This window comes from Ixodes scapularis, unplaced genomic scaffold (genome assembly GCF_016920785.2).
Source record: "Ixodes scapularis isolate PalLabHiFi unplaced genomic scaffold, ASM1692078v2 PGA_scaffold1__304_contigs__length_218370807, whole genome shotgun sequence".
NCBI classification, from domain to species: Eukaryota; Metazoa; Arthropoda; class Arachnida; order Ixodida; family Ixodidae; genus Ixodes; species Ixodes scapularis.
In genome coordinates this window covers 97,741,971-97,769,334 of record NW_024609846.1, presented here as the reverse complement: position 1 = coordinate 97,769,334, position 27,364 = coordinate 97,741,971, and positions in this window count along the sequence as shown.

Below are 27,364 nucleotides of genomic sequence, written 5' to 3'. Positions count from 1 at the left end.
TCCCCTTTACCAACGTCAGCCTTACCTTACTAACTAGATTACGAGCGTTAGTCAAGAAAATTAATAAACCCTTTCACAAATTCAATCTATAGTGGCTGAAATATTAGTCCAAATTGTTGCATGATCATGCTAGATAATATCTGCTACCTATTCATCAAAGGTTGACGTACGAAAGGTTCGGTGTTATTTTATGAACAGTTATTTCTCTATTTGCTTCAGTTTCGATGGTGCCAATAAATTACCACTCTACATAAGGCGCTTATAAAGAGTATTCACTGGGCGCAATATTTGTGGGTGCTGTTTAGAGCGCATGCTCAGAACGAGCCCACATTAATAGGCTGCTAAGGCCGGCAATCTTGAGGGTGCGGAATGCATTTTACAAAAGAACCGTGGAAGCTCGCCATCGGCACGCGCTCAACAGTCGCGCACACAGCTATGGCCGCCAGTGAATATTCCCTATAGTTGAGTAAACCTCTTGATAAAATTAACATTTAATTTTCATTACCTGCCTGGGGCGTGCCGAAGCAGAACATTCCAAGGTCTTACATGAGAGCCTCAAACGCGTAGTGCATGGAAGTTTATAAGTCTCGTTAAGGTGATATCGAGCAATACCGCGAACTAAAGTCTGGATGCTCAAGGCTCCGCACCTGTCCCTGTTTTCCTATTCTTCTTTCACCAGCCTTCGAAAGGCCGCCATTCGCATGTATGCAGATAATGCACACTTAGGTGATGATAGCTGATAGCTGATAGACAGACATTGAAAGACGCCATTTTGGGTCCAAATAGAAGCTCCAAAAAGAAGAGATTTTATGGGATGTCTGTATTTTTGTAGTCAACTTGGATTTGGGTGTCAGCTGCATTACTTCTTTGTTTGTTTTCATAGACCTTGTTTTTGAATTTCATCCGTTAAACTTTCAAAATCTCGTTTGGTTGCGTTTTAATTAAATTACAAAATCTTTAATTTCTGCAGAAATGGATATATTGAGAGCCAGACAAACCAATGTGGGCAACGGTGCGCGGAACTTTGGAAATAGCAGAAAGTTCTATCCACCTCATCCGTTAAACATATAAAATAATTAAAGAAGTACTTCCTGCTGTTGCTGAGAAATTATTTCTTAAAGATGGACCTCTCTGACCATGACTCCAGGCGCCTGCCTTGTAGGCGACGCACGCCGGCGTTCGCCAGTGAGGCGTCAACGGTGTGAGGCGCAGCCGCAAGCTCTTCAACAATCTCCTGAAAACGTGTTTTATTTGGTCGATGTGGACATCATTCTGACTTCCATGCATCCGTATTCATTTTTATATGTTAAACAGATGAGGGGGATTAAGCTTTTGACTATTTCTAAAGTGTCGGGCACCATTGCCCACATTGCTTTTTCTGGATCTCAATATGGCCGTTTCTGCATAAATTGAAAATTTTGTAATTTAATTAAAACGCAACCAAATGACACTTTAAAAATTTAAAGCATGCAATTAAATTATGAGATATATGAGAAAAAATGAAAAAAGTACTGTAGCAAACACCCAATTTCAAGATGACTAATAAAGTAAAGAAATTTCACGAAGTATTTTCTTTTTGGAGCTCCTATTTGGACCCAAAATGGCGTTTTTCAATATTTGTATTTTGCTGTAAAATAAGGCATAATATTAAGTAATTAGGCGCCTACCTAAATATGTGTAGTACGCCACCGTTTTTTCATGTTTTTTTAAACTACATGAGCTTTATGCGAATTCCAGAAATTTAAAGAATGCTATCAAAAAAATAATAAAATTAATTTTTTACAAAATTTTTTTTTTTTTTAGTTCAGAGGCTTTTTTATCAAAATTATTTTGTAGTACATATCCCAGATATGAAAAATTGTCGTGCTTCCTTTGGCAAGGAATGATTCCTCTTTAAAGGCAATGACACGGGTTGTACGCAAATTCAAAGCCGACACCCCAAAAGCTCTATTAAAAAATAAAGAATCAGAAGTGGTGGGCCTAATTTTCCGTAGATGAATGTTTGGGAATTTTTACAGAATTCTAGGTTACACTCATTAAACATAATTTGAAACACTGACTAATTATATTACACATCTATTATCCTAAAAAACAAGTATCAGGATATGTTGCTTGATAGGGCAATTCAAAGGGGTCCCAGACTACAATCGTCCAAGACCAGCCATCCCTCCGCGGTTTTTAAAGTATTTATTTTCATCTAAAAATCTCCAGATTATAAGATAATTAGCGTTTCCTTTCGTGAGGTATACGCCACAATCTATAGAACTTTGAAGAAAAATAGTAGGTCGCATGAACCCCACTGTCTAAATCCGAATAAAACCGCCGGTAGATAACAAATCATTTTCTCGGTCACAGCTCTTGTCTTAGTGCAATTAAAGCACGCCTAATCGAAGTCTCGATTATACTGCGCAGCCCGATTTAATTAAAAAATGGCGTATATATAGTTTATATGAAACATAAATTTCAAAATGTAACGCCTCCTCGCCAGTTCTTACGGCCGCTGAAGTTTTAAAAAAAATCAAACCCTTCGAAAAGCAATTATACAAATAGCTGCAACAAACAAATTTCGAGATTGACTTCTTGCGTATCTTCATCTTGCATGCGCTGTTGCACAAAGCCAGCGAGGGAACTTGACGTTGAGCAGAGTCGGCATTTTTAAAAAGGCAACATTCGATTCGGGGCAAGTTCTCCTACGGAAACGACATCTCTGTGTTTCGGAGATCTCTCGTACGACCGAATCTTCGCAAATAGAGGCAATCTCAAACTTCGTAGAACGGATATCGAGTACTGCGAACTGAGGCCATTTCGCCACGAGATAATGGCAGAAGCACGTCGAGGCAATTGACAAAAAAAAGAACCAGCAACTGCAGCAAATAACACCACCAACTACAAATTGCACACAAGAACCCATACCGACATGCAAAAAAATGCAGTTTTATTTTTATCTGTCGATCAAACCGTCGATGCGGCGTCATCGATCGTGCCTAGCGTCGCCATGTCATCTTTTTGTACAATTTTTTTTCTTGTCGTTTTCGAAAGTTTTGCCGCTGGTGAATTCTTCTCGAAGCCGTATCAAAAACCTTCCTCCAGCCTCTTTCCTCTTCTTTTTTTTTTATTTATTTGTGTTGTGCGATTGGCCGAGTTGAGGGCGGAGGTGATTAGTATCCAACCAACTCTCTTCGACTATGACACGCTTCATTTTTCAAAGCTAAGTCAGAGTTAGCTTCAGTAAGAATGCGCATTAAAAAGTTCGGGCATAGAGTAATATAGTAAACGTAAAGAGAGGACACAGGAGCCGATTCGCGGCCCAGATAGTGCGTTTAATACCCTCCGCTACGTGGCGCTTTTCTGCAATTTGGTTCAAATTAATTAAAACTCTTTCTGTGAAAAGTATTTATTTTTTAAATGGCAGTGCTTTAAAATTATTTAAAGTACTTAAAACGACTAAATAGTTTAAATCAACTACGTCACAAAAACCACGTGATGAATGGCGCCTGCCATGGCCTGCCTGCCTGCACGCCGTCGCCTCTGCATCATTCTGCATGGCCTCTGCTCCTCCCTGCGTCGTTCGTCTGTCCCGTGCGTGCCGTCCATCTGTGCTTTCTGCTGCATCATGTTCGGTCGACTTTGCATCAATCAAGGTGACGCATGACCGCCCGCGTGCTCGCATGCTCGGCGTGAATTCGTGGAGCCGATCGGTTCGAGCTTCTCGCGCTGTTGTTTCTGCCGGGTTGTCTGGCTGCACTTGAACGTGTGTGCATGTTGATTTTCGATGAGATTGTTTTAAAAAAAGAATTTAACTTACGACCCTGCACATGACATTGTCCATGGTTTTACAGATGACGGTGTTGAACAAACCTCTAACATTGCGGATAGAGCCTTGGTTGTTATGCTGTCTGAAATTTCAAGGAGGTGTGTTTAGCCCCTTGCATACACAGTTGTGCACACTCCAACAACGTCTCCTGTTTAACGCAGTCTCCTCATTTCTCTCATTCGGGAGCTTAAGACTGTTGGCTTCACAGTAAAGGCTGTGGTCTGTGGTTAGGGGGCTTCAAATGTAAGCTTGGTGTATGTGTCGATAAGCCATTTTTTGAAGTTGACAACGAACACGTTTACTTTGTCTTTGATGTTCCGCACCTTCCCAAAACAACCAAGAGCAATCTCCAAGCCCACAAACTTTGCATTGGAAATGAGGTCATTGAGTGGTCTTCTATTGCTGAACTTTATTGTTCTATCCATGAGATAAGCTTGCAATTGGCTTCGAAACTTACTGAGAGACACATTTTTTCAAGAACCTTCCTGTAACATGTATGAAAATTCTGCCCCACAGGTACTGAGTGCCTCACTCTTTCTTGCAATCATATCCCTTGTTTATGCCAAGGAACTTTCTGGGGCAGCCATGGCTACAGCCTATTTCTGTGATAGGATGTGCATACTTTTTGATTGTCTAAATAGCTAAAAAAATTCAAGAAGACAGGGCAGAAGTTGCGTCATGCCATTCTGAAGGGAGAATCTGAAATACTTGATTTGCTCCACCAGTAACTCGGATGGATTTCAGCATGGCAGTTCCAAAGTAGGAGGCAGCCATAAGCCATCATTGGGTGGCAAGTTACTATAAAAAGTGTCCTTATGCTCTGGGATGAGCTTTCAAGCAGCCATGACTTTAAGTTCTTACTTACACGACGCCAGTAGCAAGACACACTTGAGAACGTTTTTGGAGCTATATACGACAAATGCTGGGCTGCAACACAAACCCAATTGCGCATCAGTTCACCTCAGGGCTAAAACACCTCTCGATAAAGAAACTGTTCAAACTGTCGGACAATGAAAACGTAGAGGATGACAAGGCTGACCTCCTAAAGAAGTTGCAGATATCTTCGCACCGTGAAAGTTTAATTTCAGACATTGTGGAATGTCTTCCAATTGATAACTTCCCGCCACTAGAGGATATTTCTGAGCTGGCATCAGACATCAGGTCTGACATAATTGATGACTCGTCCACTTTTTTATTACGTTTGGGGCTATTTGATCAAGCTTTTGCTTGAACAGACAACTTACAGCTGCTGCTGTTCTCAGCTGCTATCGGATGAGTCTAATATAACTTAACCATGCCTCACCAGTACTGTCTTGTTCCTAAAGCGTACCACGTGCCTGAAAAATTCTTCGGGAACTTAGCAGTACCATCAAAGGCTGCCATTCATTTCATTCAGCAACTAGAAAATCACTTTCTTCCCATAATAGAGAGTGTAACACATGTTCGAGGAGTGTGTGCCGCCTTGTATAGCACACTATGAGGTCTGGGTGGTTTCAGCCTTTCCCCAGAGGAGTACCACAAAGGGTTTTTAAAATTGTTTTGCAGAATACGCTTGTGTTGACATGTTTAATTTCTTAACCGGAATTCGGACACAGTTCGGTTGCACTCTTTAGTGGCTAGTAAGCAACGAGACAGCTTTAGCTGTTAATAGTGTATTAACAGAGGCGGCTGCCAAATCAGAAACAGAAAGTGCTTATTAAGTGGGCGGTGCAGCTTGCTCTCCAAATATTTGTTTCCCCTTTTTCCAGCGAATGTGTATAGAGGCTAAAAATATTTGAAAGAAAATGTATCCACTTTTGTATCCACTGTCCATAGTTTTTTAGCCGCATTTTTCTGAAGCCATATTTCTTTTTTGAACAATTTCGGGGAATGTTTAGGGACGTTGAATCTTGTCAGATTTCGAATAGAGTTCTCATTGTTCGGTAAAGGCTCGCCCGCAGGAAGTTTGAGGCTATGCAAATTGGGTTTTTTTTTTTTTTTTTTATCTGCCGCAAATCGGGAATTTGTTCTATCCGGCGTGTGCTTCGCACTGTTATTATACTCTTATGACTGGTAATGATAGCGATGTCTTACTTATTTTTGCACTTACTTCCCGTACCCGAGTCGGCGTGAAAGTGAATGTATCATACAGCATGTTCTCCGTGGAAAGGTTTCGTTAACTTGGTTCCGCTAAGAATCTATTACGAAGTGTACGATATGCCGAAGTCCTTCATAGTCATTTATTTTTGTGAGTATCGATCTCTTTCGTATAAAACATACAGAGCTTCTGAAGTAAATCATGTATACATGAATGTGGTCCAATAAAATGTGTTCGAACCACTTACTGTTGTTGACCCCAAAATGCTCCACCAGCCAGGAGTCAATGCGGCGATTGGGTAACTTCAATGCTTTACAATAGAAAAAGAACAAAAATATATATACTTCTGCTTTGTGAAGTAAGTTAAAATATTGTTTGACACATTTTGCACGGACTCTATCGCAAAAATAAAGCAAAAGTGCGTCAGTATTAAAAAAAAAAGTGAAAAAAAACAGCGGCTTCGGGAGTCAAGGAGCTCCCGAGAACCGAGCGAGGCGGGGAGAAAAGAGAGGGAGAGGAGAGTACCGGAGAACCGGAGCAGAAACGCCCAAACCGAAACCGAAACTAACTTGACCGGAAACGGAATCAGATTATGTTTAATACCGCCCGCTAGGAGCGCTACCTGTCACTGGTCTCCTTCGGAGCAGAGTAGCGCAATCTAGAACGCCGTCTCTCGGCGACTAGCGGCGAACGCCCGGGGGTTCCAACTCCGGCCACAAATGCATGGGGAACGGGAGAAAATCGCGTCTTCCTGATTATTTTGGGGATCTATAGAACGACACTAGTTCTTGACATAATAAGGGAATAGTTTACAATAATTTTCGCTAAGTTGTGCGCCATGAAATGTCTTGTTTTTTTTTTTTTTTTAAATTGCCTGAGCAGCATCATGCAGCAGACGACGCGGCGACGTCACACCGTTCACGTGACCCGCTCTGGCCAATCCATAAAGTCCATCTCCGCTGCATAAAACAATCGCCTGCTTCAAACGCCATTGCTTTAAAAATTGCATTCGCGAAATTTTCACACGCATCCAATATTATTAATACTTTGATGAAGTGTTTAGTGTCTTGCCAACTTCACGACAGACTAGTTTCAAAAAGTGTGAACTTGGCCTTTATATTTTAATCAGCCGTGTTGAGTCGATCTCCATGTATTCTCCCATAGGGCGGGCCACCTCCTGGAACCCTGACTACCACGTGACTCGCGCCGCGCTGCTCTGTCGGCCATGTTGTCGGCGAAACACGCGGATCAAAGGATTGCGCTACTCTCCTCCGTAGGAGCTATATAGTGCTCTAGTCTATCTGGGCCGTGGGGCCTATGGCAGTGTCCGCTCTTTACCTTGTGTATATTACCCCATGGTTCGGGCAGCTACGCAACCCTTAAGGTCAAACATTGTGATAGCTGAGGCATGACGTCGATGCCGCTAAAGTGTCGTTTCGGAGTAGATGGACATAATGAACAGTGCGAGCGCGCACAATATCTGCTTTGGCGTTTTGTATTACACGGAGTAGCACACCAGACGAAACTTCCGTGGCGTTTTGCCGCCAATGAGGGCGTATTAAGTAGGGAACACTTCGTGAACTTGTTCAACAATTTTGTTGGGCAAAAATTAGGCGTTTCTTGTAGTAATTATAGAACACTTCGAAAATCGCGCGCCCGAGTTTGAAATTCAGGGATGGACGAAACCGCATACGCATGCGTGAACCGTCCCTGTCGTTGGTGTGGCTGCCTGAACGTCCTGTGCAATTTTATTGGACACAAACTAAACACCGCCTTGGGTCACTAAAGAACACTTCCAAAATCGCGCACCTACGTTCCAAGCGTGTAGCTTCGCCTAATTTTACGCCCGTGCTTTCGCCGGCTTAGCACACACCTAGCTTCTGAATATAATACAACTAATGCAAAGGTGCAAACGAGCTGGACAAGAATGAAATAATAATCTCTGGAGAAGGGGAACAAGGGGGCCAAAGGACAAAGAGGAATCTCCTAGCTAAGTTTGGAAATTTCTCTTTGTCCTTTGTCCCCCTCGTTCCCCTTCTTTATGGATTGTGTTCACCTAGCTTTATTGGTTTTATCGCCCGTAAAACGTTCCGGTATAATTAGCGAAAACTCTTTGTTTTTATTGTTTCCATTATCAGCAGTCTCATGCTATGTTTCTACATGCCGTCGTGGTTTCACGTGACGACGTATTGTCACGTAACGTCACAGCATCACGTGACGTGATGACATCACGTGACTCACGGTGTCACCTGACGTCATTAAGTCGCGTGGTGTCACTGTCCGACGTGACTTGACAACTTCACGTCGTGGTGCCAGCTGACGCCAAGTAGCAGGTGACGGGATGCCCGGTGTAACCTGAGAGTCGTGTCGAGCGTCGCGACGTCAGCGGCGTGACGTCAATGCGGAACCTTTTGGCGGAGTGCCGAAAATGTCTCGCGTCGATATGGAGCGCGGTCGACGGCGCGAAGTGTCTCACTAACTGCTATCGCTGTAAACTTGCGGCTGTACTCTGACATATGGATCAAACCGTCGTATGCAGAATGGCGTTTTATGGGGAACGCAGCGAACACTGACGTCTAGTCTCGGTCGTCCTGATATGCGCCGCCGCGTACATGCGTATTCTCAATGCGTTGCCACGTGCTCCTCTTCGACCGCTTCTCGTTTTTCTGCCGCGAAACACACGCACAAGGTACGAGGACGATGCAAAGACTGAGGCGACGGGTAAGAGGGTGGCTCATAACTAGGCACCCTAAAATTAACCCCCAAAGCCAGCTTTATCAAATCCAGGAAAACCGAAATTCACCGAACTAAAGCTGTCCTTAAATAATTAAAAAAAAACGCTTTACGGAAATAAAATTGTTTCTACAGCTCTTTTTTGCGTGGACGTGGAACACAGTCCTAAATGAATTGTCCGGGACGCTACTTCTTGCTTCAAAACCACACATCTTATCTCGTTTTTTTTTTTTTGATCAGTACGAGGATGTTATATGGGTTACGCTCACACGTATGTTTCCTGGAGGTTGATGTATTCCATGCCCGCGTGTCCTATTGTCTTCGATATAAGCTTAATAAACCCCGATATTTCGTCCGACACCCAAATTTGATACCGCAAAACATTAAATCTGCAGGGTAAAACAAAAGCCTGAAAAAAACGTTCAACAGTTTGATGAAACATAACCCCGGATAACAAACAGTAACCCTACTCATAAGTTACTTATAACGTGTTCACATGCGACGCCAACGAAGGCGTATACCATTACTACGTAAAAGCCCCAAAAAGAACAAGGAGAAAAAAGTGAAAGCCGTTTACCCTGTAACGCCGAATTGGAGCGCAGCTGAATGATGCTAAAGTTGAGGCTTGGGGGAGTTGGTACATACTTCGGAATTAAAAACAGCGCGGAAAGACGAGGACCAGACAAAGAAGTGACACGGACGTAGCGCTGACTTACAACTGAGTTTATTGAACGCAAAATCGCAATATATACTGTCACGAACAAACTCAGTTGTAAGTCAGCGCTACGTCCGTGTCACTTCTTTGTCTGGTCCTCGTCTTTCCGCGCTGTTTTTAATTCTGGAGCGCAGCTCTTGAGGAGGAGGAGGGGAGGGTAAACCCGTCCTCCTCCTCCTCCAGAGGTCGGCATTTTAGGTCGCCCTCACTCACCCTCACCCTCACAGCCACACTCACCTAAGCCCCTCACTCACCCTCACCCTCACAGCTACACTCACGTTCAGCCCCTCACTCACCCTCACAGTCATACTCACCTTCAGCCCTTCACTCACCCTCACTGAACCTCACGGCCCTCACGCACTCACCGCCCTCACGGCCCTCACGGCCCTCACGCCCCTCACCGCACTCACGGCCCTCACGCCCCTCCCTCACTCATGGCCCTCATGCCACTCACCGCCCTCACGCCACTCACCGCTTTCACGGCCCTCACCGCCCTCATCGCCCTCACGGCCCTCACCGCCCTCACCGCCCTCACGGCCCTCACGCACTCATAGCCCTCACCGTCCTCACGGCCCTCACCGCCCTTACCGCCCTCACGGCCCTCAAGGCCCTCACGCCACTCACCGCCCTCACGCCACTCACCGCCCTCACGCCACTCACGCACTCATGGCCCTCACGCCACTCAGGCCAGCTTCAGATGGGGCAATTTCGGCCAGAAACTTTACGTCGCAACACCAGCAACACGCGCCGTCCGCGATCACACGCAGCAACCAATTGCTGCAATTTGCCATCGTCATCATAAAATTTTATTTTTCTTGCACTATTTAGACACAATTACGCGTTATAAACGTGTTTGTATGCATTTAGATCCCGTTAAGAATACTAATGCACCTTTCTGAAAGAGTTTATTTCCAAAAAACGATCGATTTCAAACGAGAACCAAGTCTTTCGGTGTCATCATCACCGGCATGAGGTATCACGTGAAAATTTTGCGTCCCTGATTAGATGCAGCCGCTTCAAACGTATTCGAATTGCTCCGAGTTGCTTGCTTATTTCGAGCCGGCCCGATCTCAGCAATTCGTGTCGATCTAGGGAAAGCTAGAGAACAACCCGCCATTAACACCAAAATTGCTAAGAAAGATGCTCGATCTGAAGGGGGCCTCACGCACTCACCGCCCTCACGGCCCTCACACCACCTCATGCACTCACCGCCCTCACGGCCCTCACGCCTCTCATGCCACTCACTGCCCTCACGCCACTCATGACCCTCACACCCCTCACGCACTCACCGCCCTCACACCACTCACGCACTCATGGCCCTCACGCCCCTCACGCACTCATGGCCCTCATACCCCTCACCGCCCTCACCGCCCTCATGGCCCTCATGGCCCTCACGGCCCTCTTGGCCCTCACGGCCCTCACCGCCCTCACCGCCCTCACGGCCCTCACGGCCCTCACGGCCCTCACCGCCCTCACCGCCCTCACCGCCCTCACCGCCCTCACGGCCCTCACGGCCCTCACGGCCCTCACCGCCCTCACGGCCCTCACCGCCCTCACAGCCCTCACGGCCCTCACTCACCCTCACACTCATGCATTTTCCTGGTTCAGAAACTCACTCACCCTCACCTCACCCGTGAAGATGAGGGTGAGTGAGGGTGAGTGAGGGCCCTCATGAGTGAGGTTTGCCGAGGTATGTCCTCCTCCTTCTCCTCCTCCTCCCCTCATTCTTTAATATGCTCTGGGGGGTCACCTGACCTGGGGGGAGGGGGTCACGTGACTTCAGGGGGGAGGGGGGTCACGTGACCTCGGGGAGGGGGCTAAATGACCTAGGGGGGTCACGTGACTTTGGGGGGTCAGGTGACCTTGAGGCGACCTTGGAAGGGGTCACGTGATCTTGGGGTCACGTGACCTTGGGAGGGGTCACGTGACCTTGGGGGGACCTTGGGGTGACCTTGGTTACGCCGACGGCGACGGCGACGCCGCTCAAGCCAGAAACGGGCGCCTAAGAGCTGCGCTCTAAAAGTAGGAGTGGACACACGAATGTGTTCATTCCTACTCCTTGTGCTTGTTGTTTTGTTTTTGTTTTTTTGGCGCTTTACGTAGTATTTATATACCAACTAGCACATTTGCACATCCTGAAGAGGTGCAGTTTTATCACGGTTCAGGTGATGGGCAGCTGGCCCCCTTTCCACTGTTTACGACATACTCGCGTCGCGACAGCCAAGAAATCCCGACGTTAAAACAGCGCACGAAACCCTAATAAGCAAAAAATGGAGGAAGCAAACGCTCGTATTCTACGTTTCACCGAGTCCAGGGACGGTGAGGCGTGAAGACTCGTAAACATGTACGGTGTATGATGTTTCATCAAAGATTGAGAATAATTTTTGATGGCACTTCATATAAAGAAGTTATTCCTTTTTGATAACATTATCGGCCACGGTGAACGTCACGCAAGAAGTGCAAAGAGAGAATTAGCAAAAGAGCAGGGTGTTAGCACCAGCTCGCGGCAAAAGAGAACCAAAACACTCGCGGAAAAGTGAAAGTCTGCTTTCTTTTCTGTTTTAAAGCGATAAGCTTTACGGGCGACACTCAGCAGAGATGTCGATCTGGTGGGCTGTCGTCGCCACGCGCAAGAAAGAAGTGACAAACTCTTTTCTCTGCCCTCTTGGCGCGACGATTTCCCGTCGGTACTTCCCGTCGGCCGTGCCGCGCGAAGAGGGCAGCCTTCGCGTCCCGCCAAGAATGGCGTGACGAAGGAAGAATCTTCGTGTCGTCCGCTTCGAACAGTTGTTTCCAAACGAACAAGTGCGATAACGAGTGTGGCGCGTCCTTTTTTTTTCATGACCACGTGACCCTTAAATAACGTGATGCTGTCAGATTGCCTGGTGATGCCTCGCCATCCACGCCAGCGGGGAGGTTGACTTCGCTTCCGGGAGGGACTTTCGCCGCTCTTTTGCATCGAGTTTCGGTACCCCAGTCTCCTCGCGGGTTAAATTGGCAAGAGCCTATCCCGGAGTACAAGTTAATTATTTGAATTCTAACACCTTTAATACATTTCGACATCCGAGAACGTCCCTTAAACTGAAATGTGCTAGCTAAATTAAATATATAAAAAGATAAAATTAGTGAAATTAAAGGAATTAATTTGCTAATTACCACTTCACACCCGTAGTCTCCCTCCCGCCGCGGTCGATGACGTTTTTCCGGAGGAATCATTCCTTTATTCCAAAGGCTCATTTTTTTTTTTTTTTTTTTTTTTGCAGTGGTTGTGACCCGGTTAAAAATGCTCATGTACAATCGCAAAACCCCCACTGCACAGCAGAGGCACTGCTCTTCCTCTCCTGCTGAAGGTCTAGAGTCACTAAATAAGCTACGCTTTCAGAGTACCGCATTCCTTTTCTTTTGCACTTTGCCGACAAAACAGTCGCTCTATTCAACAATATTCTGGTTCGCTGCGGCATCATGGGACAGCGGCAGTCACGTGAGTCGCAATCATCGCGTTTCTTCAGCGCCACCATCTTGGGTCTAGCGATCCTCTGCCTGCAGCTGTTTGCTGTTTACTGCACGCACACGCTGAAGTCCGTCGCTCAGGAGTCAGCACGCGCGTTTTCCGTGTTACGCCGAGGTACGAGCAACACGACCTTGATTCGCTGCCACAGCTGCGGCTGCGGCAGCTGGCGCAGGCGACGGCTACGATTCGGCTTGGCTCAGCTACAGTCACTCATCCATCCAGCGCGTGGACCCAAGATGGCGGCGTCTGTCGCGCTTCAGACGCCTAGTTTGGGTAGAGTGTACTAGAAGGAACGAGTGGGACAAGCTACAGGCTCCGTTCATGCTTTCAGTTGTACCTCAAAATGTGGAAAGCGATCAGGTGGAACCAAGCCACTTCGATCGCAGCGCCACCTTCGCTGCGATCGAGCAACGACACAGGTCAAGATCATACGGGCAATGACGCCCGTATGATCTTAGGAGCTATATGGTATTTTTTATGATTTTGACGTCGGAGGTAACGTCAAAGCACCACGACACAACGACGTTACGACGTCATCGCCGACGATGTGACGCGACTCCAAGATGGTCTCGTAAGGCCGTCGTGACATCGCGTCGCGTCGAGGACGACGCCGTTTGGCGACATCAAGTCGCCCTTGTAACGTGGTCATGACGTCGCGCGCTACATCGAGGACTATGTGGGCGTGGTCGTCAATGCCGACGTTGACGTCGACGCCCCACGCAACGTCAAACAACGCTATGGCGTCACGTTAACGTCGTCCTGACGTCACCGTGACCGTCAACGTCACGACGAAGCCTTGACGGCGTGTAACGTCGTCGCCTTCGCCAGATCAACGTCGACGCACAGTCACGACGAAGTCTTGACGTCGTTTAACGTCGTCGACGATGACGTCGACGTCGCGAAGCTGTCGGGACGTCGAGTGGCGTCATGTCGACAACGACGTCAACGAACTGGTACCAAACGTCCTTGTGACGTTGAATTGACAGGGACGCCGTCATTTTGACGTCCCGTGACGTTGTCGTCGTCGTTATCAACGGAATATGACGTTAGAACGCAGTCTTGATGTCGGGTAACGCACGTTGGCTACGTCGTCGACGACGTTGACGTCAAGGCGTCGTTCTGACGTCGCATGGTGTTCTGAAGACAAGTGAGGTCGCGGTGACTTTATGTACGTGACGTATGACGTCTAGGTTGTATGAAAAATATAGTCCGGCATTCTATCGTTTCTATGACCTTGACCAGTGTGCCGGTCGAGCTAGGCGTTGAAACGAAACGCGTTTTTCATAAAAAGCGGCTAATCCGAACCACTTCGCTCGTAGTGCCCGAGAGGGCGCTACGAGCGAAGCGGCTTGAATTATCCGTTTTTTTCCACATGCGGAGGTACCAAAAAAGCAATCCGGTGGCTCCACTCCTTCTTTCTAGTACACTCTAGTTTGGGAGTTTCGATACTCTGAAAGCGTAGCTTTATTGAGTGACTCTACCCTGGTCGTTCCTCACAGTCGGAAAGGCTCCCTCTCGCTCCTCCCTTCCTTCCCCCCTGTAGGCCGCCGCTGCTCTTGCTCCGGCGGCGACGCTCTCCCTCCCTCACCCCTCCGGCCGTCGCCTTTGCGAAATTCCCACGTGGTCGACCTGTACGGAGCACTGCGGACACGCTCCGTCGCCTCCCGCTGATGCCGCCCAGGTTTGCCGTTCTCGTGTACTCTCCGCGCCTCTACAGAACAGGGCCTCTAAACCCGTCAAACACGAAGTTGGGGCCCAAGTTCACGAAGCGAACCGGTCGGTCTACCACGACGATGATTTGGCGTTTTTTTTCGCCGATCTCCAACCGACGCGCTCCACGAACTTTCGGCTCCAACTTTGTGTTTGGCGAGTTTAGGGCCCCCGCGCTCGCCATACGTACTTTCGCTTCTTCCACCAAAAGCGCGCTCATGGGCTCCCTCGTACTAAAACGGCCTTTCAGCCACAAAAAAGAAAAACACGTCTCTGTGTCCTTCTCCAACATATGCAACATCTTCCACAATCGTTCCACCAATGCACACATCTCCTCACACACGTCTCCTACGTCAATTCCATTGAAAGTAAGGAACCCATTGCAAATATTGTAAAGTATACTGACTGAAGGCAAATTTCCAGCACCATGCTTTTCCACAACGCAGCAGCTACCGTTGTCAATCGCAGCACATTTTGTGAGGTCGTTTGCAATTTCTTTTTTCAATACCTCAGCCACATAAGAGACATACAGTAGTGGAGCGCGTGTCCTCGCATACCTGCTGCACCATCTGCCGGGGGAAGTCGTGCAATCTGGTGTAGCGAGTCGCACATGCTCACAGCTGAGCCAAGCACTCAGCGCGGCTGTTCGTGCTTAAAGTCCCCAGATAAGAGGTCCTACAAGTAGCGACATCCACAGGCACGCGAGGACACGCGCTCCGCAGGTCCATCATAGAGTAATATACACAAGGTAAAGAGCGGACACTGCCATAGGCCCCAGCGGCCCAGATAGACCAGTGACAGGTAGCGCTCCTAGCGGGCGGTATTAAGTATAATCTGATTCCGTTTCCGGTCAAGTTAGTTTCGGTTTCGGTTTGGGCGTGTCTGCTCCGGTTTTCCGGTACCCTTCTCTCTCTCTTTCCTCCCCGCCTCGCTCGGCTCTTGGAAACTTTTTGACTCCCGAAGCCGCTGTCTTTTTTTTATTTTTATTTTTTAATACTGACGCACTTTTGCTTTACTTTTACGATAGAGTCCGTGCAAAATGTGTCAAACAATATTTCAACTTACTTCACAAAGCAGAAATATATATATTTCTTGTTCTTTTTCTATTGTAAAGCATTGAAGTTACACAATCGCCGCATTGACTCCTGGCTGGTGGAGCATTTTGGGGTCAACAACAGTAAGTGGTTCGAACACATTTTATTGGACCACATTCATGTATACATGATTTACTTCAGAGGACATGTGTATGTTTTATACGAAAGAGATCGATACTCACAAAAATAGACGAATATGAAAGACTTCGGCATATCGTACACTTCGTAATAGATTCTTAGGGGAACCAAGTTAACAAAACCTTTCCACGGAGAACATGCTGTATGATACATTCACTTTCACGCCGACTCGGGTACGGGAGGCAAGTGCAAAAATAAATAAGACATCGCTATCATTACCAGTGCGAAGCACACGCCGGATAGTACAAATTCCTGATTTCCGGCAAATATAATAAAAACACCAATTCGCATAGCCTCAAACTCACTGCGGGCGAGACATTACCATACAATGGGAACTCTATTTGAAATCTGACAAGATTCGACGTCCCTAAGCATTCCCCGAAATTGTTCAGAAAAGAAATATGGCTTCAAAAAAAAAGCGGCTAAAAAATTATGGACAGTGGATACAATGGTGGATACATTTTCTTTCAAATATTTTTAGCCTCTATACACTATTTTTTATCGAAATTTTGTAGAAAGTGGACGAATATTTTTGTTAGGGAGCCGTGATACACATTCGCTGGAAAAAGGGGAAACAAATATTTGGAGACCAAGCTGCACCGCCCACTTAAGAAGTACTTTCTTGATTTTGGTTTGGCAACCGCTTCTGTTAATACACTATTAACAGTTAAACCTGTCTCGTTCTTACTAGCCACTGAAGAGTGCAACCGAACTTTGTCCAAATTCCGGTTAAGAAATCAAACATGTCTACACAAGCGTATTCTGCAAAACAATTTAAAAAACCCTTTGTGGTACTCTTCTGGGCAAAGGCTAAAACCACACAGACCTCAAAGTGTGCTATACAAGGCGGCACACACTCCTCGAACATGTGTCACACTCTTTATTATGGGAAGAAAGTGATTTTCTAGTAGCTGAATGAAATGAAAGGCAGCCTGTGATGGTACTACTAAGTTCACGAAAAATTTTCCAGGCACGTGGTATGTTTTAGGAACAAGACAGTACTGGTGAGGCCTGGTCAAGTTATTAGACTCATCCGATAGCAGCTGAGAACAGCCACAGCTGTAAGTTGTCTGTTCAAGCAAAAGCTTGATCAAATAGCTCCAAACGTAATAAAAAAGTGAACGAGTCATCAATTATGTTAGACCTGATGTCTGACTCCAGCTCAGAAATATCCTCTAGTGGCGGGAAGTTATCAATTGGAAGACATTCCACAATGTTTGAAATTAAACTTTCATGGTGCGAAGAAATTTGCAACTCCTTCAGGAGGTCAGCCTTGTCATCCCCTACGTTTTCATTGTCCGACAGTTCGAACAGTTTCTTTATCCAGAGCTGTTTTAGTCCTGAGATGAACTGATGCACATTTGGGTTTGTGTGGCAGCCCAGCATTTGTTGTATATAGCTCCAAAAACGTTCTCAAGTGTGTCTTGCTGCAGGCGTCGTGGAAGTAAGAACTTAAAGTCATGGCTGCTTGAAAGCTCATCTCAGAGCATGAGGACACTTTTTATAGTAACTTGCCACCCAATGATGGCTTATGGCTGCCTCCTACTTTGGAACTGCCATGCTGAAATCCATCCGAGTTACTGGTGGAGAAAATCAAGTATTTCAGATTCTTCCTTCAGAATGGCATGATGCAACTTCTGCCCTGTCTTCTTGAAATTTTTAGCTATTTAGACAATCAAAAAGTATGCACATCCTATCACAGAAATATGCTGTAGCCATGGCTGCCTCAGGAAGTTCTTTGGCATAAACAAGGGATATGATTGCAAGAAAGAGTGAGGCACCCAGTACTTGTGGGGCACAATTTTCTTCCATGTTACAGAAAGGTTCTTGAAAAAATGTGTCTCTCAGTAAGTTTCGGAGCCAATTTCAAGCTCATCTCATGGATAGAACAATAAAGTTCAACAATAGAAGACCACTCAATGACCTCATTTCCAATGCAAAGTTTGTGGGCTTAAAGATTGCTCTTCGTTGTTTTGGGAAAGTGCGGAACATCAAAGACAAAGTAAACGTGTTCGTTGTGAACTTCAAAAAATGGCTTATCACCACACACACCAAGCTTACGTTTGAAGCCCCCTAACCACAGACCACAGCCTTTACTGTGAAGCCAACAGTCTTAAATGGGCGATGCACTGATATTTGTATTTTGCGCAAATACCGCTTAGAACGAATCCCTGACGTTAATGATCTGTGCGATACCCGTTCGTTTTCACCACACGCAATCGAAGTCGCAGAAAAAAATAAAGAAAAACGAGCAGAGTTCACCCTCTCAACTCGCAGCCAGAACAAGCGGCCTTGTGATCTGGGGGGCTAAGCTCGGCGCGGCGAGATCGAGGCGAGTTCTCCGCCAAACTCGCCGACCGCCGCGATTGGTCGGCGCCGTGCATGACGACACGCGCCGATACTCCCTAGATCGTGACGTCAGAACGGAGGGTTTCAGGCGGTCGGAGAGTTGCATATTCGGAACTCGCGGCGAGATGCGGTGACGTCATTGTGACGTGGCAGAAGCCGCCGCGGATGGGAAAAGCTTGCCGGCTCCGACCTAGGCGAGTTTGGGCGAGTTGGGCGCGAGATGAGGGAGAAGCGCCCAAAATGGCAGCGTTTCCGTTCGTGTTTTGCCGTCGGCATAGGTATTTAAACCACGCCAATGTGTTTGGCATGGACGACGTTCATTTTCAAGAACACCATCGCCTCTCGAAAGACGTGGTAAGGTGGCTGTGCGATGAACTGCGTGGCGAACCGGGCTTGAGGCGATGGAGCCGTGAATGAACCGTCGCCCCCGTCGTGAATCCTACATCCAAATTCTACAAAGTGAATCCTAGAAACAAATCTGTTTTTACGGCAATCTGCAACCAGGGACGCAATTTACCCTTACCTACAGGCTTTTACAATTATTTTTATGGGTTGCTGCGCTGCGTAGATGCAAGACAAACGCACTTGATAAAATTCAAACTAAAACAGATGATAGAAGAAAAACAGTATACATGAATGGCGCAGACTAACAACAGTGTAATTTCTTTCTCATCTTTCTTCTTCCACACCGTATTTTGACAAACAAACTGGCCGTTAGTTGTTTATACAGCAGGAGAACATGCCAGAACATTGCGACATTGTCACCTACTGTAGATAAGCAATTTAGCCAGTGCAGTATGACTGCTAGCCTAGGGTCTTTAACGTGCACCACGTAGTAGTGATACACGACCGCATGCCGGTACGATGCTCATCAGCATCGAAAAGGGCAGGGGTGGGGGTGAATTCACGATCCTGGGTTCTGCAGCGCGAGCTTTCTCTCCACGTGCACCCTATTCTGAAAAAAAAAAAAATATTGTGGCTGTGTGGCGGTATGGAGGGAGAAAGATAAGAAAGAAATTACACAGTTGTTAGTCTGTAACTCTGTAACTGTTCGTAGGGGGAAAGTTTCATTCACCATAATTGCTTCATATGTAGCCCCGTCCTGCGTGTTTGACGTTTCTAGATTGGATGCTATTATTAGACAGTGCCCAGGGCCAATCTTATTGACAGGAGACTTTAACGCTCATAATGCGGCCTGGGGGAGCGCAAAAACTACGCGTCGTGGAAGAGAGCTGCTTGATCTGGCATACGATCATGACCTTTGTGTTTTAAATGATGGGCCACCGACTTTTGTTCGAGGCACCCGTAGCAGTAGTTGCTTAGACGTCGCCTTCGTGTCACGCGAAATTGTCTCACGGAGCTCCTGGTTCGTAGATGTCGAGTGCCATGGCAGTGACCACATACCAACCTACACAACAATTTCTGGTTTCCAAGTCAACACCAAGCCTCATTCTGTATTATACACCGACTGGAAAAAGTTTAAAGATGGTGTAGAAGTGCGCCTCCAAACCACTGGTACCTATCATGAGTTTATATCTGCCATCCAACTGTCAGCAAAGGAAGCAACGAAAGCTGTTCACCTTTCGCCCTCCCGCACCACGGTGGACGCAGAATATGAGCGACTGCGGGCAATCCGCCGACGCGCAGAGAGGCGTGCAAGGCGCACAAAATTACCTGCTGATATCCGCAATGATAGAAGAACTCAAAAGCACATGCGCCGTCATCTTAACAAACTTTCCAAGAAAAAGTGGAGACGCACTTGCGCTTCTTTTGACCCACGTGCCTCCTTGTCACTTATGTGGCATATAGCGCGAGGGTTACGATCTGCACCACAGCAGAGAACACCATTTAATGCTCTCTCAATCTTCTTACGAAGGCCAGCTCTTGCAATTGCTGAGGATTTCTGTGCTTCACTTGTAGGCCCATCAACAGTGAATACTATCGACCCAACAAGTGTGAGCTTTGAAGAGGTTGCTGATCATACTTCAAGAGCGATGGATAATATGTTTAGCGCATTTGAACTCGATCAAGTTCTGGCATCTTTGAATCACTCTTCATCGCCTGGACCAGACGGTATTACGTATGGTACACTTGCACACCTTGGACCTCAAGCCCGCCATCTTTTAGACGTATTTAATGCTTCCTGGCTGTCCAGCTGTGTCGCTCAGGAATGGAAAACCGCTTGCGTAGTACCCATCCTGAAAGTCGGTAAGTCTCCTTTAGATATCAAATCCTACCGACCTATTGCGCTTACAAGCTGTATCGGAAAATGCCTGGACGAATGATTCTTTCGCGTCTGGAATGGTTTCTCGAATCCAACTCACTCTATCCGGAATCAATGACAGGGTTTAGACAAAGCCGCAGCTCTATCGACAATGTCATTGACCTAGTTGCTCATGTCGATGATCAGAAGCTCCGTGGCAAGCTCACAACGGCTGTATTTCTCGACATTCGGGGAGCCTTTGATAATGTTCAGCACTCAGCAGTTCTGCAAGGCCTAAGATCAATAGGTATCGGAGGTCGTCTTTATGACTGGATTGCCGACTACCTCCACAATAGGACAATCTTCGTCCGCACGAGTGATGGAGATACCAGCCACCATATTTTCACCAAAGGTGTTCCGCAAGGAGGGGTTTTGAGTCCAGTCCTATTTAATATCGCCCTCATTGGTCTACATGCACTCATCCCGGATTCTATCCATATCTCGCTGTACGCCGACGACGTGTGTCTTTGGACGTCAGCAGCGTCTCCTAAGAGAATATATTTACGCCTGCAAGCTGCTCTCCACAACATATCGAGGTTTTTGGCCATGCGAGGCCTTGAGTTATGCCCTGCAAAATCTGCTGCTATTGCATTCACTAGAATGAAAGTAGATCGTTACACCTTATCAATTGACGGTACTACTATTCCATACGTTCCATCTCATAAATTTCTTGGAGTTTATATCGACAAAGGGTTAACGTGGAGCTCCCATTTGTCACATCTCAAAAACAGACTCTCTGCGTTTATTACCTTGGGACGCTTTATAAGCGGCACAACTTGGGGTGCTTCAACAGCGGCACTCCTTCGTTTATACAACGCCTTATTTGTTGGAGTTCTTCGCTACAGCCTTCCTGTCATGCATGGACTTAGTCCTACCAACCTCAAAAAACTCCAATCTCTTCAAGCACAAGCACTCAGAGTATGTCTCGGAGTCCCTAAATCTACATCCACCATTGACACCATTGCTGAATCTCACTGCCTTCCAATAATAGCCATTCGAACCCAGGAAACTGTTCGGAATCATATTCGACACTTAACAAAACATCGCGCTCATCACCTGGCTGACTTACCAGAAAGGTGTTTTTATAGCCGTATTGAACAGCAGATTCTAGACCATACTGACAGCATACCGACTACGTTTCAAGAATATATGCTACCTACCACGCCCCCATGGTTCCTCTTCCCACTACAAGTGTATACAACCATCCCGGGAATACCTAAAAAGGCAACTCTTCTTGCAGTCGCCTTGCGGCAGTTTTCTCTGTCTGTGTTGTACACACGACATTCCTCCTCCTGTCACATCTATACGGATGCATCCACGACTCATACTAGCTCCTCTATTGGCATTGTAATTCCCGCCCTCACCCGTACAAATGGTTATAAGCTTTCACATCGAATGTCTTCAACAGCTGCTAAACTTGTAGCAATTCGTGAAGCGTTAAGATTTATTATTGCAATGCCTCCTCGTTCATGGACGATAATAACAGACTCTAAGTCATCGCTGCAGTCCCTAGACTGCCCAAGCAAGAACAGCCCTTATAAGCAACTGCTATTACAAATACTTCAACTCCATTACGACGGGGCGTGTCAAGGCCACTCGATGTGCTTTCAGTGGATACCCAGCCATTGTGGAATTCCGGGCAACGAAATGGCTGATGCTGTCGCAAACCGAGCCCAAACATCCACTGAGCTGATGCAAGCCCCATTTACCAGGACGGACATCAGAAGCGTGGTGAACACACTCGGAAAAAGAACCGCCTCACGTCTCTGGGAAGATGCCGCTGACAAGAGTACACCGCTACGAATCATTGACCCACATTTAACATTTCGAGCACCTCCAGGTCTTAAACGGCGACGTGAGGCTGTGCTTCATAGGATACGCCTGAAAGTTGCATATACGAAACGTTACCTATTTTGCATTAGGCAAATCGACTCTCCAAATTACACCACGTGTGGGATTACTGAGGATTTAAAACATATAATGACAGAGTGCCCTAACTACGAAGATGAACGACTTCAATTGCACGTACATCTCAACTTATCTCTTGGAACTTCTCTCACCATGAAAATGGTACTAGGTCCCTGGGAAAATGAGGCTTTTGCCGGAAGAGCCACGAACGCCCTCATCCGGTTCCTGTCAGAGACAGGCCTGGACAAGAGACTTTAAAACTGCACAAGTTCTAACCTTCCTCCTCTTTTTTTTTTTGTGTGTGTGTGTGTGCGTGATACTTTATTTCTTTCTTTAACTTTCGTATCCCTCATTCCCCGTCCCTACTCAGAGTAGCCAGTCAGGAGATGACTCCCGGCTAATTTCTCTGACTTCCTTTTTCTCGTCAATAAAAAAAAAAAAAAAAAAGTTGTTAGTCTGCGCCATTCCTGTATGTTGTTTTTCGTCTGTACTCTGCTTTAGTTTATATCTTTATCAAGAGCGTTTTTCTTGCATCTACGTGGCGCAGCAAACCATCACGATGTCTAGTCAACTAGCCCTCATCCAAGCAATGTTTGTATAATTAGCATCCCTGCTGTTACCTATTCTTATTTGTCATTTACGACTTAAATAAAAAAAAATTGGGCTGTATATATGTTGATACTGCCTAAAACTTGGTCTTCCTCAACGGGGAAGATTCTCCCAGCTGTAGATGAGAAATTTAGCCATGCAGTGGCGTACAACCGCTAGCCTGCGGTCTTTAACGTCCATCCCGCAGTAGTGTTACACGACTGCACGCCGGTACGATGCTCCTCAACATCGAAACGGGCAGGGGTGGGGATTGAGCCCAGCATCCTGGGTTCTGCAACGGACCTTTCGCTCGACGCGCTCCGAGCTGGTGTGCGCTAGCCCAGCCGGCCACCGATTCCCCGATTTAAATAAAATAAAAACCCTTCACTGCGGAGCGTCGGGAAAAATCGGAGCTACGCTGGGGAACACGCCGCCGCCGGGGGGGTCGGAAATGTAAGAGGGGGAGTGGGAAACTCGCCGGGGCGGAGTCAAAAGAAGCTCCTCCCCTCCCCCGTGACGTGGCATCGGAGAGATTCCCGCCGGAGGCGAGCTTAGCCCCCCTGGAGCCGATTATATGCCGCCAATGTTGATCATAGCAATGCGCTGGGGTTGGCGAGGCACAGGACACGCGCTGAGTTCCAGACATTGTTATGGTTCGGCTGTTGTCATCATTGCAGCGATTGGACACAGGACACTACCCAAATGTTTCTCGTGCTATCGGTTATCACGAACCCAAATCGAGTGTCCACGCCATGCTCGGGTCCAATCTATGAGCCGTATTCAAATATCGTCACTGGGCGGTACTGCTACCGCCCAGCTACGTCATCAGGTTTTTCGAAGGTGAGATTGAATGAAAACACTCGGTTTTGTCCTCGAAATCACAGCGCAACAAAGGAGTTTTTTGGTCAGTGGCATTGCGTGCGAGTATCTTGAGTCCCACTAGTGCCAGTAAGCTCGTGTAAAGTGAAAAAAATTCCAATTGAATATCGTTGCACAGCCCCTTTAAGCTCCCGAATGAGAGAAATGAGGAGACTGCGTTAAACAGAAGACGTTGTTGGAGTGTGCACAACAGTGTATGCAAGGGGCTAAACGCACCTCCTGAAAATTTCAGAGAGCATAACAACCAAGGCTCTATCTGCAATGTTAGAGGTTCGTTAAACACCGTCATCTGTAAACCCATGGACAATGTCGTGTGCAGGGTCGTAAGTTAAATTTTTTTTTAAAACAATCTCATCGAAAATCAACATGCACAACACATGTTCAAGTGCAGCCAGACAGCCCGGCAGAAACAACAGCGCGAGAAGCTCGAACCTATCGGCTTTACGAATTCACGCCGAGCATGCGAGCACTCGGGCGGTCATGCGTCACCTTGATTGATGCAAAGTCGACCGAACATGATGCAGCAGAAAGCACATATGGACGGCTCGCAGGGCACAGACGAACGACGCAGGGACGAGCAGAGGCCTTGCAGAATGATGCAGAGGCGACGGCGTGCAGGCAGGCAGGCCATGGCAGGCGCCATTCATCACGTGGTATTTGTGACGTATTTGATTTAAACTATTTAGTCGTTTTAAGTATTTTAAACAATTTTAAACTATTGCCATTTAAAAAATAAACACTTTTCACAGAAAGAGTTTTAATTAATTTTAACCAAATTGCAGAAAAGCGCCACGTAGCGGAGGGTATTAAACGCACTATCTGGGCCGCGAATCGGCTCCTGTGTCCTCTCTTTACGTTTACTATATTACTCTATGGGTCCATTTCGTTTCGTTGAGCACTGAACAAAATGGCGACAAACGCCATGACGTCGCGCTTTTGGGCGATTTTTGACTGGCTCGCTATCGGCTGGATACATGATAAAGAGGGTAATGGTGAAACGATGCAATGCACTTTTCCATAGCTTATCACTCAGGCGAAAAATGACGGCTCACCGGATTACGGACGCGTGAGTGGCGTCTAATATTTCTCAAAAAGGAAAAAGAAAATTACTACTCCGGATGCTCAGAATGCGTCCCAGAACCCAGTGAACCGAAATGGCAGTATGGAGGCACAGTGTATTAAAAACATAAAATAAATAAAGAAAAAAAATTTTAAAAACTTCCGAGAAAATATTTGGGGAAACCGCAAATACATAGATATTCTTTTTTTCCTTATATAAATTATTAACAAACTGTCAAATCCCCGATACAAAATATTATCCGAACGTTGCCTATAGACCTTTCCGGCGCTTATCATCCGTTCGAAAAATGCCGAGTCACTGAGCTGTGGACGCATGCGCAGTGTCTGATATACCGCACAGTAGAGCAACAGCGCATACTCAGAAGACATTCCGCAGCCCAGCAGACAAAGATGGCAACACACAAAAGTCTATTTATTTTAAAGATCTATAAACCTACGTTGCTCGCTGTGCAACGACGTTGAAACATCGGTATATGCGACAGACAGGGGAACGCGTCTCGACAGAATGTACACGAATCGATTTTGTCGGATTTTACCCAAATGCAGATGCAGACCAAGATCCGCGTCTGTATTACGCCGAGAGACACGGCGAAAGAGTTATGGAAAACGACCACCGCGAGTCAAGGAATCGGAAGCAATGGCATCGAACGCCGTTCTGAAACCATTTCAGGGCCCCGAAACACGCCAACATCCTCGATGCAAAATAGCTTCGTATCTCCCGGATCAATGCGAAGGACAAGGAGGCACAAACAAAATCTCGAAGATGAATAAAAAAAAAAGAGTTGGAGAACAGTTTGTGACGAGCCCCAATACTCCATTCCGTTCACCCTTGAGCTGACAGTGCGGTGTGCACTACGCACTCGCCGAACCAATCAGCCACCTCCCTTTCATTGCTTCACCCCGCTCTCTAGTAGAACTTTAGTTTTTATTCTGGAACATGAATGGCGAAAGGAAGGGTACACAATGCTGGCTGCCTAACAGTTTCACGAAGTTCCTTCATTCCTTGAAGCTTCATACTATCACATCAAACTATACGCAGAAGCACAGAAACTCGGCGTAGTACATTGTGCAAAATAAGCAGCTTTTCGCTGATTCGATCGTTCATTTCTATTCTACTCATCACATATATATTTCGTTTTTATTGAAAAAACAAGGTCGATGCTATTGTTTAGGAGAGCATTTAGCGTAGTAGGGAGTGTATATTTTGGTGATTTCATAAAATAACCATTAAGACAAAGTGGTACGCGTGGGTATAAGCGGAAGCGAGATCATATGGCGAGAAACAGACGTATGATTGGTCCAACGACCATGTAACTTCCACCGCACTGTCAGCTCGGAGGTGAATGGAGTATCTACAGGCGCATCCGTCGGGGAGAAGAGAGATGTCGAAACAAGAGGATCGTTACCCGCGTCTTGTCCCTCCTTCCGAAATGCTGCTGGGCGCCGCTTCGCTACCACGACATTGCGGTACGACTTCGTACTCTTGTTGGAAGTTCCCAAGCTTTGGGGCGTTCGGCTCCGCTTCGCTACCACGACATTGTGGGACAACTTCGTCCTCTTGGAAGTTCTCAAGCATCAGAGCGTTCGGCTCGTAAACTTTCTTCTTCTTCTTCTTCTTCTTCTTCTTCTTCTTCTTTCTCTTTTTTTTTTTTTTTTTTTAGGGATGTAGGTGCATGGGTTGGTTGTCACCATTACCACTACAAATATGCGACATTTAATACTGGGTTCCATGTTTTCGTGGTTCATTTCTTACCGAACATTCAGTGTTTTTCAATACCAATTTTCGGTTTCGGACAACAAAAAAGTATCGGCATATATTGAAACTTATTTTGAAGAGAACAGGGAACGGGCATAGGATTCCACCAGCCTACAGGAAACAGGCACGTGACCCGATATTTGTCAATCGTCTCAGAAAACAAAGCATGGATCTAATTTCCGTAGGAAGAAGCTGCCTCGCGCGGAGAGTTCTGTGTGGAAGTTCTGTTCCGGTTTAGCATAAAATTGTGCAGCTGATAAATATCTTTACCGTGAACATTGAAATTTTTTCCGCTTCGATGACAACTTGAATTCGGGTATTTTCGGTTGTCCTTGATATTGATCAAACAGGCACAGGGAATATTTTCACGGGTTTATTGGTAGATACCAAAACCACAAAACCCCCACTCGTGAGCACCGTTAAAATGCTGGGCCCGTTTGCTTGAAGCGCGGTTAAGCGCTAACCGCGGCTAAAGTTAGCCGCAATACCTAGGTGAGGAATTTTTAAATCACGTGACTGGCTCGGTAGGGATGCGGGGAACCACGCATGGCCCCGTCGCTTCGTTAGACAAAATGGCCGCGGCGTACGCAGTTTCCACGTTCGCGATCGCATTGGTGTTTGTCTTCGAGGCCCGTTTGCTCGAAGCCGGTCAACTTTAACCGCGGTTAAAAGTTGACCACCCTTCCCTACTAGGTACCTACAAGTACCTAGCCAAGTTTGACGAGGGCTGCATGAGCGATAGCTCCGTG